The sequence below is a fragment of the Poeciliopsis prolifica genome, unplaced genomic scaffold (assembly GCF_027474105.1).
Source record: "Poeciliopsis prolifica strain line A6 unplaced genomic scaffold, Auburn_PproV2 SCAFFOLD053, whole genome shotgun sequence".
NCBI classification, from domain to species: domain Eukaryota; kingdom Metazoa; phylum Chordata; class Actinopteri; order Cyprinodontiformes; family Poeciliidae; genus Poeciliopsis; species Poeciliopsis prolifica.
The window spans coordinates 1,992,774-2,014,308 of NW_026562428.1; the positions used below are offsets into that span (position 1 = coordinate 1,992,774).

A 21,535-nucleotide genomic window follows, 5' to 3' on the forward strand; every position below is an offset into this window, starting at 1 on the left:
CCTGTGTCCGTCACCAGCCCACATTAATACTAATAGGAGGGAGTTTGTGAGTGTTAAGAGCTGCTGAGTGATTCCGAAGGTTTCCCAGATAATTAGTCTTTTTCTCCCATTTCGAGTGTACGCGGGGTCCGCAGAGGCCCCCGTGTTTGATTAGGGCCACAGCCTTGGCCTGGCACCCAGCCGGGGTGTTTGATGATGAGGAGCGAACTCTGGGCGGGGGCTGAGGTTCATCCGCGCCGGCTCAACATCAAACAGCCTGGAGCAAAGGACCAGAGCCCCGGGGGGACCCCTGCAGCAGAACTGCCTGGATAGGTAGATGCATTCCCAGTCGGAGGGGTTTGGGGTGGGGGAAGAGAGAGACAGACTGGAAAGTAAAGAGAAACTCCAAATGAGAACGCCTTAGAGAAAGCAGTATCGCTCAGGTAACCTCTACAAAGTTTGGCCTTACAGAAACAAAATATATTTTTAATTTTCTTGGTTTCTCTTGATGTCGACTCGTCTTTGACTCCGTTAGTGAATCATTGACTGAACATTCAGTTCTGGTTATGGTCTTTATGTTTGCATGAATCATACCACAAAGTCCTGGGAATAGGCTTTTGGTCTTGGGGCACTGTGGTCTTCCTTCACAACATCTATGGTTTGTTAAAACTTTGAGGAAACTCGTCTTTTCTATCTGCGCTCAGCACATAGAAAGACTCCAGAGGCATAAGAAGATCTTTAACATATGAGCAGCAGCTTAACAGAACTTGACTTGGTTAGTTGTCTATTTAATCAGCAATTAGTGACCTTTAAAAGTTTAAACAAGACATGACTACAACTCAACAGTTGCCCATGCAATTGTTATTGGTCTTATTTTTGTTTTGGCATTTGAAGAAAATAACTTGTAATGTTCATCAGAGATCAGATCCTCAGGACGATCCAACTGCTTTAGTTTGCAAGCATGTCTAAAGTTGTAAAAAGTCAAGAATGTGTGAGAGATCTACACAAGAGTCAGAGATTACAAACCTCAGGACGATCACAGATGTTGGGTGCCTCAAAAGTCCAAAATGATCTGAGGAATTCTGGCTTCTGGCTCGGCATTGATTTTTATTGCATTTGTGATTACAGAACTGGTGGGAGAAATGTGAGTTCAAGGAATATATGAAGTAAAGTTTCCAATACTCAACTTTCTCAAGAAATCCTTGAAATGATCAGCAGAAACGTGACTTGGCAGTCCTCGGGAACTCTAAGGACTGCAGACAAAGTCTACGTAACCTGACTCTACTGAGGTAAACTTCTTCCTTAGCAAACCTGTCTCACATAAAGCTATTCAGCTCTTAAGAACTAGCTAGTCCCCGGTGAAGGGACTGAACATGAGTGAATTATCAGGAATTTGCAAGATACTAACTCAAGAATCACTGATGTTGAGGATTTTTAACATTTGTTTCTGTCTTGTTAGCATCTTAGTTGCTTTGCATTCTCCTCTCGTATGGAGTCAAATTCCTTCTCATCGTCCAATCTCTGGACCTTCTGCCTTCCTCCGTCCACCTCCCTTTCTGGTAGACTTTCCCTCCAGGATACAGTTACGGATTTCCTTCATGTCTCTTTTTAGGTTTATCCACCATGAATTTTCTTGAGTCAACACCCTGAACAGAAAGCAGTTTCCTTCCAATCTCCAGGCTATCTGACTTGTCTCTGTCTCTCCTCTCTTTTATCTCCCTCTCTCTCCCAGGAGGAGTGGGGAGGCTTGATCTTGCACCTTCGCCTCGCTATTCACCCTTCAACAGTCATGTCTCATTACGGAGCGTCAGTCTGTCTGCCTGTGCAGCCCTGAGTGGCCATGTTTCGCAAGGTTAACATGGACAGGGCCCATCAGGAAGGGTTAAACTCTGGATCCGTCTGAATAGCTTAGTGAGATGCTTCATGTAAATCTAGGATGCACAGAGTGTTTATTGTGCATACAGATGCTCCTGTCTGCGTTTAATGTGTAGAACTCCACGTTTGAAGCTGCACCAGCGTCTATAGATAGTGGAAGGTACAACGACAACATCTCCAGGGTTCCTTCATCTCAAAAGCCTTGGAATATGTTGGAAAACGTTGCATTTCCACACCTGATCCCCTAATATCTAAATGTGATCCATCGATATATTCTTCTGTCTGTTTGGGGAAACCTTTGCCTTTACCCATGGACGTCGATGCCGAGTAACGCTTTGTTACAAACCAACCAGCTTCCTGCTGTTTGTAGAGTCCAAATTAAAAGGATCCTACACTGAAGTCACAAATGTTCATAGCTTGAACTGCCTCGAAATAGAATTCCATGACTGGAGATCTGAGTGTAGCACACTTCATCTCAACAACAACAAACAAAAGAACAAATGAGAAAATCAATGCTGGCAGGGAAGCATTGCTGCTAATGCCCACGTAATAAGATGCGCCGGGCCGAATGCTCCTCAATTAGAGGAGCAAAACTCCAGAGAATATTTACAGTAATCAATGTACAATTCTCAAGTCAACAGTTTTTTTTTAAATTAATTCTCTGCGCCAATTAGCTCCTGAGTGGGGAGGGGGGTGTAAACACCCACAGAATAGCCTCTGTTTGTGGCAGGAAACTTCTTGGTGAAGCGGACCGTCTCATTACCCGTCTTGGCTGGAATGAGAGTCTCTGGATGAAGATGTGAGATAAAATGGGTCAAGTTGGCTTTTTGTCAGAACTGCAGGGACTGGAAGCCTACTTTCCTCCCACCATCCATATGGGTTCATGCATATTGATGTTCTCTGGACAGGTATGCCAAAAGATTTCGGGAGTTTTTTAAAAACAGAGAGCTGTGGGTGTTTTTTTTGTTTTGTTTTTTTTTTTCCCCATTTTTGCCGACAACCCGTGTTTTGAGGCGGCGGGGACGGAGTGGGACGCACACGGCGCCTTGCCGACAGCACCGACAAATGGAATAGTTCATATCTGTCAGAGGAAAACAATAATCCGGGGCGAGATTCGTTCGTCGCCCATAAATGATCGTGGCAATTACGGCGCCGTTGCGAGGCAAGCAAACAGAATTACAGTGAGATTTTGCCGGTGATTGGGGTGTCACAGCCCCATTACCGCTGCGGGTCCTGATTGATCCTCCTTCTCTCCTCTCCGCTCCCTTTCAGCGCCTGTCTTGTTTCATCTTCTCCATTGTCTCGTCTTGCTTTTCCCCTGGACTTGTTCTCCAGGCTAATGAATCTAAAGCTGATGGGAACAGCCTGGCCCAGTGAGACCTGCAGCCTGTTCTGGGGCTCTTATTTTCTACCCTGCAGTGTTTTCGCAGCAAGGCCCGGCCAAGTCGGGGGAATTTATCTGTCCATCACTCTTATCCTGGTTCCCTGCTAAGACTTTTACAACCTTTAAATTAGCCGCCGTCACCACAAACCAGGCCTTGTGTTCGCGCATCTCCAGATGTTGCGGGCTGCTTTTTTTCCACCGCCGCTGCTGTAAATCTTTGCTTTCTGGAGTGGGAAGGGGCGAGAATAGCCTGGAGGGCCACCACAACTCACCTCCTTCCATCTGTTGTCTCAGGCGGTGTTTGCAGGAAGCCTAATTCTTTCTACGGTGGGTTGATGCAGCTCAGGAGATCCACAAGGCAGTAGTGGTGGGGGGTGGAGGTGGAGGGGGCCGAGGAAGCTATGAAAACAAGGCTTTTGTTCATGGAAAATTAGACAATTTCCCCCCCAGCTAAAAAGAAAAAAAAAAAGAATAATTTTATATTCTCTACAAAATGCATTTTATTGGGAGGTCATAAGATAGATGATCATAAAGTAGAGCATGATTGTGGGATGCAATGCATGTTATATTCATTTGTCGGTCAGTGAAAAATCTGAAAAGTGTGGCATTCATTTGTGTTCAGCTCTCCTTACCTTCATACCCTTAAATAAAATTAGTGCAATCAGTTGCATTCAGAAATCACCCAGTTATTAAACACAATCCAGCTGTATGTCGTTTGATCCGTGTAATTAAAGCAGTCGCCGTTTTGTTGTAAAGCATGGCAGAGGATCTGTTATGCTCTGGGCTTCCTTTTTTGGTTGAAAAAAGAAGGATTCAAAATCCATAAAGCTTCCTGACTCTAAGAACAAGAGCAGACCTTTGTCCCTAAAGCAGTTAGCTTTAATGTTGAAGCAAAAGGGGTCAGATTGTTTCTTTCATGACCAGCCAATCAGAACACTGATTGGTGATTTTTAATTTTTTATGTCTTCAGAAACCGGGTAACCTTGTTGTACCCTGTGGGTGGTATCTACCGATCATGTTGTTTGGACTGTCTTTTATTATTATTGCTATTATAGCTTTGTTTTTTTTGTGGTCAGATTTAGTTTTATATCTTTAGGAAGTCAAGTTTGCAAGTTGTTTCTCTCAGCGTTGGTTTGGCAACTCGCCGCTTCAACCTGAACATCCACCTACTTGTTTTCTTGGTTGGAGGCCAGTTCAGAGGTTAGCAAACGCCTCGACTCTGCATTAGCAGTTTTTGGCAGTGTCAACTCACTCTTCCTCAAGTGCCGGGTTCAAAGTGGTACTTTAGGAAAAGATCAATATTAGATTGCCCACTTATTGCAAAGCCACCATAAACTTTGGTCAGTTAGAGTTGAACCCACGAAACATTTGTTCTCTTGTTTGTTTTTTTCACTTTCTGACATTAAATATTGCAAATATATTCCCGATTAGGTCAGTTATGGTTACCAAAAATAATTGCTAAATATCAGAATAATGAGGAATGTGATGGTTTGCAGAAATATAATGTTACTTCTCCGTCATCAAATAATAAATCATTAGCATTAGCCCGACATAACATGAGCATGAAGGAGTCATTATGAATGCAAATATGCGTTAAAAGTTGCGCTAAAAGTGCATTAAAAGTATCAACTTAGCATTATTTGGTAAATAATTCCATTTTTAAGCAAAGTCACATTAAAAGTCATTTAAAAGAGTCAACTCTGGATTAAAAGTGACATTATTTGGTCATTCTACCAAACAGGAAACAGTTCAGTCGCTGAAACTTGTACCAAATGTACTGGTCCTGACACTAGACCCTGTGGATCTCTGTCACTAATCCGCCAGGTCATTCAAAGTAGCTTTGTGCTGTTTTCGTCCTGACTAGACTCAGTTGTTAGAACAGTCACCAAGCCGGCGGTTATGAAGGACGTAAATGATCCCGACCCTTGAAGACGGAAGGCTTTGACTGGATAATATCTTCCATCTACTGAAGGAAACATTCAAACCTCAAACGTCTGTCGTAATGGCCTAGAAGAGGAATTAAATATCCTCCAGAGACAAATACATCGAGTCTTTGTGGCCCCCTAAAGATCCTTTCTTCCGCCATCGATTCATCCAATTAACAATACTCTTCGGTTGTGTTTAATCTGGAACAGAACCCAGCGCTTGTGGATGCCATTAAGGCCGATATCAATCAATCTGGGGCCGGTAAGGAGCCGTCCCTCACGCCCCATCTCCAGCCTCACATCCACAACCAGGGGCTTCTCTCTGCGTCGCTCAGCCTCTCCAATAATAAAATAAATCAAAACATAAGAGTTTTGTCCATTTTGCAATTTCCTCTCAGGTCCTTGGAATATGAAACCAGATGTTTCCAACATCCTGAAGATGCTTTTCATCTGCTCCTCTTTCCTCCTCTTTTCGCTTTCTCTGCACTCCTCCCCCCCCAACCTCCCCCTCTCCTCTCCTCTGCTTTCAAAATTAATGTAAGCCCTGCAAAAAAAAAAAAAAGAAAGAAAGAAATGAGGCTTATAAAAAGTGAAATGTCCTCTTTGCCTCAGGAAGTAGTCTGTTTTGCATTGATAGAGAGCCACAGGCAGCCCCTGGCCATCTACGGCTGAGCCTGTTTTTCCTCTGCCATATCCTGCCACCCCATCTCTGCCTATAGAGTGCGCTTCCAACTACAGCGGGCGGGTCAAAGCAATACCACCCGGCCCCCTCCTACAACCCCCCACCCACCCGAACCGCCCAACCTAACCCCCCCTACCCCCATCCTTCCTCTTTTCCTCCAGTCCTCTAATTGGAGGTGCCCAGGTTAGAGAATGTCCCGGTTATCGCAAAGCCAGCAGAGAAACGCCATTCAGCTCCGTAATTCCACTGATGAGTGACTTGCATTTTCAAATATTTAGCGTGGCTGTTTACACAAGCCGCGCGTCATTATCTCATTCATGCACATTCAAACGCCGACACGAGTTTATACAGGATAATTAATTCCGAGTCTGCCCCCGAATGGGATTTTTAATAGATTCCGGGTATATGTATGGGAATTCATATCTGGCTCTAAAGCGCAGACATTGATACTGTGTTTGTGTAATTCTCTCGGCGCAGTAAGTGTGGTCCCAGTCGTCTCGGCGCGTATGAAGAGCTTGTCTGTTTTATGCTTCATTTTGACAAACCGTGTGCGCTCCGTGCCAGTCACTTCCAGGCAGCCGCAGCTACAATAAACACCAGCCTCTTTATTTTTTTTCTTCTTCTTCATCTTTTTTCACCCCCAATTCATATTTCCCCCCTCCCCCGTTTTCTGTTCAAATCAAGGCCCGGGTTTGATCCCGAGCAGAAAGCCAGGGCCAACTCACTTCCTTCTGAGCGGGGGCCTGAGCCCAAACAAACAGGATCCCCGGCGCATGCGACGGCAACTCCCCGTGAGCCGCGCACCTGCACAGTGTTACGGCAGATCTAGCCACATAGAGCCAGCAGGGCTCTGTGTGTTTGTAAGGCTGAAATTTGCAAAAAATAAGTAAATCATTAAAGCTGCAAGCAGCCTCGAACGGCCCTCGCAGCCAAGCGCCGCTCCGGCCTATTGCCACCGCGGGGTACTAGCAACCGTCGCCTCACGTCATCCACCACAGAAGCTCTCACGCAGTTTTCAGCTCCTCCGCCCGCACCGCGGAAGCTGTTGCTCAGTTTCCATCAACGCTGGCCACGTGCTAACACAGAAGTTGTTGCGCAGTTTCCACGCCCGTCCACCAGGCGGTACGCACTGATGCGTTTGGAGGCGCTCCTTGACAATGCAAAAAATGTGGTGCAGATTCATTGGTTTAGCGAGGAAATATAGCTGGCGGATTAATGTAGGACGCGCAGTGGAGCCAAAATATATTTCAATGCTGTTGTTCTCTTTAGAGGTCAACAAAGGTCATACGTATCCAATTTGGCGTCAGTCGGAAGATCCACGTGTAATTTACATCCGATCATATGCACATGGCGAAGTACTACAGTTCGTAATTTTTCATCATTTTCAGCTGTGTTTCTAAAGCACTCTATTTCATTGTTGGAGTAATTCTTACACAGAGTGGCGAATTACTGAAATGGTTTGTAAGAAGTAAGAAAACGCTACATTTACTGCATGATTTAATTCAACAAAAATTATCTGAGACATTTCTATCCTTTTAGAAATTTCATGGCAACGCTCTCACAAAGTTTTCGCGCCCATCCGCCCATGGATGTGTTTATCAACGGTGGAGGAACACTGACACCTACTGGCGAAATACTGATATTGTTCTTCATCCTGTTTATCTGCCGTTTCATTTGTGGAGCAATACTGACCCCAAGTGGCGAATTACTGAAATGGTTTATAAACACCAAAAATAGGATCAAAATCTGAACTTCAATCTAAAATGGCCGACTTCCTCTGGGGTTTAGACCATGGCTCCAAGAGACTTTTTTGTAAGTCCTGACATGGTACACACGTGTACAAAGTTTCGTAATTGTAGGCTAAAGCATGGTTTGGGGCTGAACATTTAAAATTTTCTAGGGGGCGCTATAGAGAAATTAGGCCACAGCCTACAAATATTGTGATGGATTCCTGTCGGGGACTGGATGAAGATCCATCCTTGTGAGTTTGGAGCAGCTGCGCCCAAAAATGTGGAATTGAGAGCCAAACGTATGGCGATGGCGTTACAGGTCACTTCGCCACGCCGCCACGCCCAGCTGCTCCATCGAAGCTGGTCGGGGTTGGAATCCTCAACACACATGTCTTCTGTGTCTGGGCACAGTTTCATGTTGATGAGGTCAAAGGGGTCAGATAGCGACCTTTCAGAGTAAAACATGACACTTCCTTTTCTCAGGGGGCGTGGCCTAAGTGATGTCATCATTCGACCATAGGGTATTGTAGGACACACGATGATGATCAATCACAGTAACTTTGGTGCCTCTGTGAGTTTCTGTGTAGGAAATATAGCAGTTTATGTTTTTATGGCGTGTAGGTGAACTTTGACCCCTGCTAATCCCCTTTCAGCATTCTCAAAAACTCACCGTTTTGATAACTTCAGATGGGACATGCCTTATTAACGGACTGACCGAGTTTGAAGATGATCAATCGAAATCCCTAGGAGGAGTTCGATCAAACACGGAGGCTGTAAACGGCAAAAATGGGGTCAAAATCTGAACTTCAATCTAAAATGGCCGACTTCCTGTGGGGTTTAGACCATGGCTCCAAGAGACTTTTTTGTAAGTCCTGACAAGGTACACATGTGTACAACGTTTCGTAATTGTAGGTTAAAGCATGGCTTGGGGCTGATCATTTAAAATTTCTAGGGGGCGCTATAGAGAAATTAGGCCACGCCCACCAAATATTGTGATGGATTCCTGTCGGGGAGTTGATGGCGATCCATCCTTGTGAGTTTGGAGCAGCTGGGCCCGAAAATGTGGAATTGAGAGCCAAACGTATGGCGATGGCGTTAGAGGTCACTTCGCCACGCCGCCACGCCCACCTGCTCCATCGAATCTGGTCGTGGTTGGAATCCTCAACACACCAAATGTCTTCTGTGTCTGGGGACAGTTTCATGTTGATGAGGTCAAAGGGGTCAGATAGCGACCGTCCACAGTAAAACATGACACTTCCTGTTCTCATGGGGCGTGGCCTAAGTGATGTCATCATTCGACCATAGGGTATTGTAGGAGACCCCATGATGATCAATCACAGAAACTTTGGTGCCTCTGTGAGTTTCTGTGTAGGAGATATAGCAGTTTATTTTTTTATGGCGAGTAGGTGAAATTTGACCCCTGCTAACCCCCTTCAGCATACTCAAAAACTCACCGTTTTGATAACTTTAGATGGGATGCCTTATGAACAGACTGACCGAGTTTGAAGCCGATCAATCGAAATCCCTAGGAGGAGTTCGATCAAATACGGAGGCTGTAAACGGCAAAAATGGCCTCAAAATTGGACCTTCAATCCAAAATGGCTGACTTCCTGTGATACTTGCACTATGACATTAATTGTAAATTTTGAGCATCTTGGGGAGCTCTACAAGTGTACCAAATTTTATGTCTCTAGGATAAATTAAGTGAATAGCAAAGGGTCCTTTGAAAATTTGTAGGTGGCGCTATTGAGCCATTTTTTATGGGATTTTTGCAATGACCTTAAAATACAAAATTTTGAAACTCCCTTACGCGTCCGCCAAGTTTGGTGAGTTTTTGAAAATGATAAAGCCCCCAAAAAGGCCCCTCTTTAGGGGGGCAGAATAATAATAATAATAAGAAACAGTAGGAAAACAATAGGCCTTCGCAGCGCTTAGCTGCTCGGGCCTAAAAAAAAGCAGCAGAAGCTCCATAAAATGACTTGTAGACCAGAAATGCAATGGGACAACAAAGTTTTTATTTTTTATTTGAGGCCTCAGTGGGAAAAGCGACTTGAACGTACAACCACTGAAGGGGGCGTCACACTTTAACGAAGGAACGCGGCTCCTTCACGGATCTGGAAATGAACCGGACTGGACTGGCTTCTGATTCTCTTCCTGATATCTGAGGCCGATTTCGAAATTTGACCTTGGTCTGATTTAACATCACTGGACGTGTCTTTTTATTGGGTGTATGATGACTTCTGGCTTCAGGCTTTGAAACTGAACAAAAGAGTGTGACTCCTCTCACTTGAAAAGCACATGTTGTATTTCCTCAGGCTGTCTTTAGTCCATGTGAGCTTGAAACAGGAAATACAGCAGAGTTGCCAGTTGTTTAGGTAGCTCTGAAAGGTGACAACTCGCAGCCTCTTATAGCTACCGTTAAATAGCCACGTCCAATTATGGCTGTCCTCGTTAACATGACAGGATGTCAAACAAGCACTTCCTGTTAGACGTCTCTTATCTAAATTGGCCAAGTCTCAGAGGGGGAGTCTGGCTCTGAGGCGACCACAGTCGCTAGCGTCTGCGTCTCATCCAGAAAAGCTCAATTTGGAGCCAGTTTTCTGCTGTTCTTTGAGAAGATGAAGCCAGTTTGAAGAGCTCGAGAAATGCTGAACATCATCCAAAAGACCCGTTGTACTCACCCAAGCAGATATTTTTGATTTTTAACAAACGGTCCCTGCCGACTGTCAGTCAGACACTGAAGCATTGCCTCTTCACTCACTCTTAATAAAGCCCAAACACAATCTCCCTGTAACCCCGGCGAGACGCCAGGCCTCCTCACCGCTTCCTTAATGCACTATTCATGCTTTTTATTAATCTCTTTTCTCCTCCAGCCATTTTTCAAATCACTTCGTCTGTTTACTTATGAATATTTTTAAACCTTGTTGGTGGAGGGGGAGGGCAGCGGAGGCATGAAGGCCATCGACGAGGCAGAGGAAGAGCGGCCTGGTGGCGATCAGTCCATGGCTGATTGGAAACAGAAATGCTGCTGGGTAACCCGACCTTACAGGAACTGCCTCCACACCAGGATCAGGTCACGTGACCTCCTGCCCTTTCGCAGGAAATTGTTGTTATGGGTCTGGGGTCTTGCAACCATTTAGTGATGGTACAGTAACAGCTGCATTAATCAACTCTTCATAGAAACTGGAGGAACTTTACTCTAAGGTCCCTTCATATGAGCCAGTATTGACCTGGAGACTGGAAGGTAACTGTTGAGTGAAAAGCACTGTTATGCTATTGAAACTTCAGAAGACGTTGCACACCTTCAAATCAGAAATGAGCTCATACCAGCAGGAGATTCTACCACTTCCTCCACCAGGTGCAGCTGAAACAAGAAGAACAGACGTTCCTTCCAAACCTTCTGAAACGGTGACATGTCCAGAACCTGGAAGCTAGAAAGTGGGCTTGTGCCTCGGCTACGTCGCGGTAAGTCAGCATCACTGTTGTATGGGATAAAACGAGGATGATGATCACACCAGACTGTCCATAAAAGTAAGCGGCATCGGGCTAATCTGTCACCCATTTCCATTTTTCTCATTTTCCTAGTTTAAGAGTGAGGACTGAGCAGAGGACATGGGAGAGAGCGTAATGAAAGGCTTCTAAATGACAGTGGGCTGACAGTGGGATTGGCTGGTAAGTGACTGGCGGAGTGGCTCGCCCGCGGAGGCTCCCAGTAGGCCTGATTAATTCAGCTCTCGGCGACTGCCGGGGTTAGCGGCCGCTCCGAGAGGAGCCCATTACCGGCACTCCGTTGAAACTGATATAATCAGCTACGCGGCGACCCGGCCCTTCCCCGAGACAAACTTTTCCAGGACACGCTCCCCAGTCATCCCACATGGGGCCGGGAGGGAAGGTGACGGAGGTAGAGGCGGCGGCGGGTTTGGAAGAGGGGTACAAAGGATTTTCTTTTTTGAGACGTGGTTAGGGGAGCTTTTGTTAGAAATCCTCTCCACTGCCCCCCACCCCCACCTCCTCTCTAACGCTGCACCTCTGTATCTCTTTATCCCCATCTCTCCCTCCTCCTCCTTCCCTCTCTGGCTGATTTCCTGCAGCTTTGATAGTGACAGACCCTCCCATATGGCAGCAGCTTTAAGTCTGGTCAGATATGAATATGTCACAGCTCTTAATCCCGGACGCTTCACAAACCCGCTGCCAGTGTGGTTTGTTTTATCTGATGGCGGGGGGGGGGAGAAGCTGCGCAATACGGCGCGGCCTCCTGATCTCTGCTCTGCCGGGTCGGTGGGACTGCAGCCGCACCTGCAGCCGCATCTCTCCAAATTACACGGATTACAGTTTCAACGCCGTGATACATCTTGCTTATGGCAGAGATTTTTACCTTAAAACAGACGTTTATGGCTCAGGCACAGACGTCGTGACGTTCGTTATCTGCGAATCTTTCAACTCGTCCTTCAACTCAAGCGCATAAAAGCCTCAATAATGTCGGAAAATACACATAAGCACAATTTTCTGTGTTTTCATAAGCGCAAAGCTACCTTCGTCCAGCTGTATTCCCGTCCCAGACACTGGTTTTGATAAAGGTCATGAATAATACATGCTAAGCGCTGTACTGACGACCCCAACCCAAGTGTTAAAATATTGATCTTGGCCAATCATAATGAGGAGAAATTACTGAGAGCAATCCATCACTGTAAGCCGAGTGTCTGCTGCTACTCCAGGCTTGCTCTGCACACACACACACACACACACGCTCACATTACAGCTCAATAATAATAAAGATGATATCAGAGCTGCAGTTTGCGCACCGTGAAAGGTGGGGTGTTGTCATGCAAATTAAGCGACAACAAATCCATAACGCCACTAAATATATTTGGAGGATTACGTCCCCGTTCATGTGTGCAGAGGAAATAAATACTTTCGGTGTTTGCCAGCGCTCGTGTTGGCTTGTGTGTGAGGAGGAGGCATGAGTGGGTGTTTAGTTCCCTCGCTGGATGACGTTCCCTTTGCTTGCACGACTCCAAACATCAGGTTTCTACGACCAGGAATGATGCAGACGACCGGGACCGGCAGCAGCTCCCGACAAAGACAATAAAAATGTAGTTTTGGGTTTTCTGTTTTTTGTGACAAAAACTTCATACAGCATCGAATCAGAATTAATTCAGTCGCAAACTGACTTTATGCTTCCTAGCGAGGCAGTGGACCGATTGCTGCGTATAAAAATTGGACCCAGAACTGAGACCGGTGGATAAATTAGTTTTATGTGCTATAAAGAGAATGTTAAATATAATCAACAGGTAGGGAGGACAAACAGGAAGTAATGTGAAAACAGGAAGTGACTTCTTCATCGTCTTTGACCTTGACAAACTTTAATCCTCAGAGTTGTAACTATGTCCGTTCACTGGGGATTGTTTCTCCCACAGGACCAGGTAGAAGAGCAACGCTCCGTAAACAGGAAGTGATGACGGCAGTGGGGTAAGTCGATGTAAACACACAGATCCTCTTCACAGAACAAACAGTGGTGTCAACAGTGTCCAGAGTCTGGACACTGATTGAATTTCAATTGGACTGAACAGACGCATTTCAGAATTGCATTTTTTTGGTCAGTAATTGTGGAAAAGGGCCATCATTTTATTTGCACTTGACAAAATATGATCTAGTTTGTGTTCTATCAGATGAAATTCATCTAAAAGACACTGAAGTAGTTGTCTTAATGTTAAAACAGGTTCTGGGGGGGTAGAACCTGATGTCCACTGCGCATCGTATGAAAACTGTTTTCCTCTTCATGTCCAGGGTTTGTTTGAATCTATTATTTCCACTCGAACAAACAATCTGACGTCTACGGTGCAGCCGAAAACGTCTTGAAGAACAGGATATTATTTAGGTGTCCTAATTTTTCCCCTTGTCTGTGTCCGGCGCCGTGTTTAGAGGGAGATTGCTCCGGCAGCCTCTGATCAGATCAGCTGCTCCACCTCCGACCTGGTAGCCCACACGGCCGTCAGCAGCACCTAAAGGTTATTGCACGGGGCCGCCAGCCCAACGCCAACACCTAATGAGCTTTTAAATATTAAAAAGCGGCACACATCGCCGCCACTATTGTGAGCTCTTAATTTACCAAGCAATTAGGCGCGGGGGCCCTCATTCATCAACGCGCGTCGGTTTGCTGAAAACCTAGTCACTTTTTATTAATCGCTGGCACGGGAAACAGCTAGGTGGAATTAATGCGCGCCCAGTGGAGGTCAGGGCGGCCACGCCGGCGTACCGCGACTCACTGCGGCGGGGGAGATAAATAGGAAGAGCCGTTTGGTACTCACAGCGGAGATCCGTTGAGTCGCTGGCACGAGGATTCGGCCTCGGCGGCTGGAATGGATGGGGGGGGGGACCAGGAGACGGAGCCCATGACCATCTGTTTTCGCGGTCGTTTTCCTGGGTTCTGGGAAATTAACCAAATCCCTATAAAAAAAAAAAGGAGAAACAACACTTCTAACCTTGTTGCAACTGTTGCTTCGATGCCTCCCATTGAAGCAACCTACTTCCTCATTCAGAAAGGAAGGGTGTTTTTTTGTTTATTTTTTTAAAGCTGAGCACCAACAGACTGTCTAAACACGAGGTATTCAATCAGAACAGTTCTGAGCCAAATATAGCTTCATAAGTATGAGATCTTATTGAATTGTCGCTAAGCAGAGTGGGTGTCTCTAATACTTAATCTTATTGCAAGTTAAGACATTCCCAACCAGTCGTCATTTAGCCATCTGTAGCTGAAACAAGCTAAGTGAAGCTAAAGAAAAATAAGGTCAGAGACGTCTTCGCTTACCTACTAAGGTAAGCATTTTAAACCAGACTAAGCGAGGTTTCACCAACTAACTTAACCTAGCTTAGTTTGGCCTTAATTCAAACTAGCCTAGCTTAGTTTGGCCTTAATTCAAACTAGCCTAGCTTAGTTTGGCCTTTATTCAAACTAGCCTAGCTTAGTTTGGCCTTTATTCAAACTAGCCTAGCTATGTTTGGCCTTTATTCAAACTAAGCTAGCTTAGTTTGGCCTTTGCCTAAGATCAGTTTAGCCTAACATTAGCTTAGTTTATCTTTGCTGACTTTGCAAGAGTTTGATTGAGCTTAGCTAATTTTAATCAAGTTTTTTTTAGTATAGTGTACCATAGTATTAGTTAGTTGAGGTTTTTATCTTACAGTAATTTTGCTTATGTTGGTGTGTCCTCATTCAGTTTGACTTACTATTACTTGGTTTAACCTACTTTCAATAACTCCATTTTTAGACCAACTCTACATTGTTTACAGCCCTCAAACAGCTTTCTGAGTAATTGGTAAATATGCTGCTGGATTACTAGATATCCACTCTGGCTTGAAAGAATCCTAAGCACACGTAACTCCCCCTGTTCGGCACAGATGCCAAACCTTTTTGCAAGATTTTTTTTTTTTTTTCTATTTTCTCCCTCCTCCTATTTTATCGCATGATTGATTGCAAACAAGCATATGGTTGTCCGACCTCCCGAGAGAGAGAAGAAAAAAAAAACATCCACTGGGGAGTTGTTAGCTAGTAAAAGAGTCCATCTGCTGGGATTTCTTCTGTTCTGCGAATGTTTCTTGCGTCGGTCGTGTTTTTCGTCGCATGTGGGTTTTGTTTTGCTATTTTTTTTAAATCAAAACTAATCAGCAAGATGTGATGACTGGAAGGGTGACCCTCAGGTACTGACCGTTCACTTTGTGTTTAAACGCCGCAGCCAGGTAATCAATGCTGCTCCTCTGACCCGCCTGCTGTGCACAGTATTGCGCAGTCATAATGCTTATCAATAGGTTAATGCGGGTCAGTGGAAGCCATTTGCAGAAGAAACATGGCTTCCTAACTCCCTCTGTCACATTTATGCGCGTGGCGATATATTATATATTGTCTCACTTAAATGCAATCAAAGCACCGCCGCCCGCTAATGAACGATGAGACACCTGCTTGGCTTGTGTTTACAGCAGCATGCTAATGTTAGCTCCACCCTGGGACGGCTATCCGCTATGATGTGCACAGGTGTTGTTTGCAGCGTCGCCCCCACTGTTTTGCTGTCTGTCAGTCCAAGCATTGTGAGATTCAATAATAATCTCGCCGGCCGCCGGGGGAGTTGGTAAACACGCTGCATCCCTGCGAGATAACTCCGTCACGCCGTTTTCAGTTTAGCTTCTACATCAAGTGTCTCCGGATCGAGTTGTAGGAGGGGAATGAGGCAAACTGCTCTTGCACATTACAGGGCAAAAAGTAAATCCACAATAATGTACATTACTACTGGAGGAGACGCTGCTGATACTTTGCATCAGCAACAATCCTCTAGAGATTCAGGCCTGAACAGCCTGACTGCGTTTAGCTTTAATTGAACGTTGACAACTGGTTTGATGCATTTTAGCTACGTTCGGCATTGAAGGTGAAACCAAATGACTGAAGCTATCATTGAAGCTAATCGGTTTGACTGCGATGCGAAGGAGATAAATGTGCAGACGTGAAAGTGAAATGCCAAATGATTTTGGACAGAAATGATATATTCCGAGTGTCGCCTGGTGTGGACATGGAGCAGGTGCCTCATGTAAGGCATTTGGAGTTCCAAACTCCAACCTGAAGACCTTTGTGACGCGTCTTCTTCTCTCTGACTTGAGATGCAAGTATGCGTTTCGCTGTTTCTCTACACCTCCATCCCCATACCCATTCTCCAGACCTTTGACCCTAAAGCGGGTCTTTCTGCAGGCGGTGCCAGCTTCCAGCTGCTTCTTCCAGACCCAGGACCCAGCACAGCGCTAATACGCTCCCATTCCTCATCCAGACAGTCTGTAAAGCACTGGGGCAAAATATTCTGTCTCCCTGAGCAGCTCCTAATAAATTGTCCTTTCATTGACGCGCAAGACAAATCTTGCTTCCCTGCCTCTCCCTCTTTCCATCCCTCCCTCCCTCCCTCCTGCCTCGCTGAACTCTTTCTCGCATGTTCACAGTTGCTCTGCTCCCTGCGGTTTAGTGAAACTGGCACACTTACCCCACCTCTCAATGAACTACAGGAGCGGTTCAGTCGGCCAGAGCGCTCTGCAGACAGGAACGGAGGATGCAGCAGCAGCGGAGAGCAGCACAAAGGCTTTAAAAGGCGATGAATATCGGGCCCAGTCCTCCACTTTCCCCATCCCGTCTCCCTGCCTCTGCTCCCCGCGCTGGCACGACACCACGCCGCTTCCGCTTCGTAATTGCGCAATTAGTGCCAAGCGCCTGGTTTTCATATATCACAAATGGCTAGCCGCTGCTATTAAAGCGGCCCCAGCGCCGGGCTAGCGGGCACGGCTAGCCGAGGTGCATTAAGGGCAGCGTTTTGTAAAATGTGAGCCAATTTATCATGATCTGTTTTTCGCTCCCACCCACTGCTAAAACGCCCCTACTGCCTTGTCTTTGAGCCTGACCTTGTACCGTGCTTGTGTGTGTTTGTGTGCGTTTCTGTGTGTGGAGGTTCAATTTGCTCATTGTTACTTGCTTGCATAATTTCAGGCGGCTGGCTCACACACACACGCTCATACACGCACGCACGCACACTGATTGCTTGCACCGCCACTTTGCCTTCCTCTGTCTCTCGTTCGACTGCCTTCCCTTTTCGTCTCCGAGCAAAAATCCACTCATTTATATGCCGAGGCTAAACGGTATTCATTTGTAAGATGGCAAGCGGTATAACACTGGTAATTCCTCCTCACCAATTTCCAGCGCACTTTCCCCTTTAGCTGTCATAAGCAGTGCATTAAGTGAGTGAGGAAAATCCGCTCCATCTCCACCGTTTGGCTGCTCGCCTTATTTTGCAGATTTAAACGCCTGGCCGTTCATTCGCACGCCGCCTCTTGCTTTTATTCCCTTCGTTTTTCTTTTTTTTTTTGGTCAGGTGATTTGAGCTGAGGAGAACACCCCGAGCTCATCAGAACCCCGCTGGTTCCTCTGTCCCGGAAAGCCGCCCCGGCAGCGCCTGGCGCAGCAGAAAGCCGCCCGGCGCTGCGGCACCCTGCTGGGGCGCCGGGGGCCTGGAGGGAGCCTGAGGGCGGGGCTCGGGCTGCCAGGGGACGGTATTAGAACATTGGGGTTGTTGAAGAGCAGCTTTGAAAATCAATTTTAAAATTCTGGGACTGAACTGGATTAACAGCAGGTTTTGACTAGGCCATTCTGCGAATAAGTGTAAACATCTGAATGTTTAGGGAGGTTGTTCTACAGGTGGGTGAACCTCCATCTATGCCTCTGATGGGGTTTCAACCTGAATGACCTCCAACTATCCAGCAAGCAGTTCAGGAACCAAGAGCAGACCAGTGAAATGTTGGACTTTTTGGTCAGGAAACATTTTTTTTTCATTCAGAAAGTCCAGAAACTAAAAACCCAAAAGCCACAAAAAGTTCAGTGAATTGGGCTAAGCTAATTCACAGTCCTGAGGTGATGAAGGGCACAAAGCCAGTTCAGATGACAAACCTTTGACTCTGCTTTCGTCTGTGGACGGACCGCTCCTTTGTTGGGTTTCTGAACACTCAAGTTCACCACCTCCATTTTTGTCCTTCAAACTCAAGCAAGCCCTTTCACCGCTGTATTGTAGATTTTGTTACTGGCAGGTAACGGGTGATAAAGTTGTTAAATTCCTGGTTTTCGTTGTCGCTTTCTTCACATTTCGATGTCGGATTGCAGCAAAATTGAGGCTCAAGCATTCCCTGACCAACACTCAGCCATACAGCTACCATTTCTACCACCTTGTTGTTAATGTGTTTGCTGCCACTTGTCAAACACCCACTTGTTTTGAATTTTCCCTTAAGAGTTTGCCTCGGTAACACTGTTGGTGTGGAGAGCCATCGCTGATTTGCTGCTGTTAACTTTGTTGTTGTCTGTTTTATTTTTTCATCCCAACCACCAGCCCAGTACGAGGTCAATGCGGGCCAATAAACTGCTCTCACACTGGGGTGCAAATTGAGCAATTATACAGCATCCATTGCTCCGTTAAGAGATTTCAACTGGTGTACAGTTTGCAGCCAGGCAAAGGTTTTACAAGTTCCCACATCCTCCTCCTCTCGCTACAGCCAGTCATTCTCAGCAGCCTGTACGACTGGTGCAACTGGTAGAGATGTAGGAAATGTCTTCAGGTAAACCCTTTGTTTAATGCAGGAACATTCAGTCTGTTGTGCAAGCGCTGTTATCTAGTGGTGTATAGATTTCCATTAGGAAACTGCAATAAATGTTCACTTGACCGCTTTTTAGATTTGTTCTTGTCAAAGTACAATCTACAGTCAGAAGAATACCTTAACGTCTTAGCAGAACTTTTCTGTCCTACCATCACAAATGTCGACATGGCATTTGCGAAATAGTTCTGGTCCTTTCACTGGAAGGATCTTCCAGCAGGGTATGAATCAAAACAACCCAGACTTGGATCGCTGGCGAGCGAATGAACCTCAGCGAAGATCAATGAATAATTGATCTTTATTTGTCTTTATCACTAGTTCTGGTAATTGAGAAGGGACTTCCCCGTAAAGCGTTACAAAAAAAAACCCTCTAACACCTCACCACATGGTGAGACTGCACATAATTGAAATGTATTTCCCAACATGAAGCTGAACAAGCTGCCAGCCGCCCTCTCCACGCTGGGTTTCTTCCTCCTCCAGTTGTTCCAGTCGGAGAGAAGCGATCTCGCCGTCGTTTCCTGTGGGAAGGATTTGGCAGAGCAGCCTAATAGTGGAGAGAGTTAATGTAGCTTAAACAGCCAAACTAATTGTCCCTGTCTCTGTCATATTTGTGCAGTTAAATACTCCTAAATACCACAGCCATTAATTACCTCCCAGTCAGGTACGTGGCGGGAAATGAAGCTTTTATGCACGACTAAAGGGAGACCTCTTGTCTGTGCCAATGCATCATCTGGGTTTTAATTTGGAATATTGTTCGCTTCCCCGTTTCCCGAAGCTCTGAAGGACAGACGGATTTGTGTGGAACATTTTCACAGAGGGAGGTCGCGCTGCTTTCGGCTTGTTTGGCAGACATGGAAACACCAAAAACAAGGAGACGGTTAAGTGTTTTGCCAAGAGCAGAAGAACATGATGGATGCAGGCCAGTCGCAAGACGCTCTACGTTTCTACAAGTCCCACAGGAAGTGGTATTTCTGCAGCACCCACTTTGTCTCTTATTCTGAGCTTCATGCTAATCATAGAATGATGATGGTGGAACATTTAGAAATGAATATCCACCTCAAATCATCAGCGAACCAGAGGCCTCCTTCATTTTATTATTGTAAGTTGACAGTTTCCAGACTTTTTCCGAGTTTAAATAAATCTGGAGATAAAGAACAAATGCAGAGAAGGTGTGATACGCCAAAAGATCCTAAATGGACCAATAAAGTAATGGAAGGCTGAATGAGTAGCAGGACGGAGTTGCGGTTAACGACAGGATGGATGGACTAACTTATGGGTAGATTGTTGGACGAACCAACAAATCCAATGATTGCTGAATGAACTAACGGACGGACGGGGCGACAGACGGACCGGTGGGACAAATGATCCTCTGAACAATTCTACAAGTCTTAAAATCTCGAAATTAAATTATCCTGTCCTATTTTTCCTGTAAGACTTTACAGAAGAGTAGGTGGGCATTATGCTTCACCCCTAGAATGGGGTCTCTCAAGTTCAGGGTGGAGGCAGAGGAGTGAATACTTTTGGACATGTGGAGTACATCTTCATGGTTGTGTTTTCACTCACCACAGGAAGGAGTTTAGACTGGATTGTGATCATTTCCTGTCTTCTCTCCCGTTTCCTGGCTTTGCATCTGAATTAATGGAAGTAAATGGCAGCCCTTGTTCGGTGCTGAGCATCTCTTGCAGAAATCACTAGTTTGTTGGTGTTTCTCCATGTTGGGGCTCGTTTGCCAAGATCAGAGGCAGGCACCCCCTGGGGATGTGTGAAGTATATTCCCATCATGCATCTTTCCATGCCTGGGCAGCCCACGCCCACTCATCAGCCCCACATTAGCGCTTTCTCTCTCGCTCTCTCTCTGCTCTTTTCTTCTCGCTGCGTCCGTGTCTGTGCGCGTTTTCCTCTGCCTCCCTGTAATCTCTCTGGTTATGTTTGACCTTTTTGCCGCTCTGCACCGGCTAATGACGGTACAGGGATAGCAGGTGTGCCGCATTAGCCGACCATCGCCGTGGCGGAACAAATTAGAGGTCCGCCGACACCGAGGGGCCGACCTTTCGCCGCCGAAGCTCGCCGTTAGTGGCCGCTGAAAGAAGGGAAAAAAAAGCAAAAAAACAAACACACCCACAGATGCCCACACAGGCTCTGTGAAAACACCGGCAGAGATGTGAAAAATGCTGGAAACACTCGGTCTCTCGGAGCTGTCAGGTGTGGGCAATTTGGGTAAAATAACACAGGCCTGCCACATAATCTTCTCACCTGGGAAAATGGGGAAAGGAGGGCAGAAGGGGATGTGGAGGCGAGATGGATAATCGTTCTTTGTTTGAACAGAAACTCCACTCTTGTGATTGCACTTTACTTTAACATGGCACTGGATCTGCAGAGCGAAGATCCAGCGAAGCACCTTCCCCCTCTGACTTAGCAGAGCTGAATCCTCTCAGGCCTTCTTCAGAAGGGGGAAAAAAACCAGAAATAAAAATCAAAGTGGGGGGACGCAGTCTCAGTTTGGACCCCTGCTGCTAGTGGAGGATGAGTGCGCATGTGAGCTGGATGGTTTGCATAAATGCAGATCTGGCGTTTGAAGTCTCAGCACCTGGAGACAAACCGAAAGTAAAAGCGGCGTGTGATCTTAGCAGCCGAAAAACCCAGAGCCGCTTCAAACAACAACAGCTGAACAGAGATCGGAATCATACATCTGAGTCGTGACGTTCGTAATTGCAAGTCAGCAGCTCTTTGCTGCAAAATCCAAGCCCACGGTTTGGAAAACATAATAAAACATTAATCACAAGTTGGTTTACATCTCAAT

The 21,535-nt window shown here is 46.0% G+C and overlaps 1 long non-coding RNA gene across 2 annotated transcripts in view; it reads left to right on the top strand.

Annotated features, from left to right (window-relative positions):
• Positions 1-21,535, top strand: part of LOC129378699 (uncharacterized) — a 79,666-nt gene that overhangs the window by 22,259 nt on the left and 35,872 nt on the right. For both annotated transcript variants that reach the window (XR_008608078.1, XR_008608079.1), the window contains exons 4-6: positions 10,934-11,040; positions 11,161-11,247; positions 12,993-13,044. This is a non-coding gene — a long non-coding RNA (uncharacterized LOC129378699). The remainder of the gene's footprint in view (positions 1-10,933; positions 11,041-11,160; positions 11,248-12,992; positions 13,045-21,535) is intronic.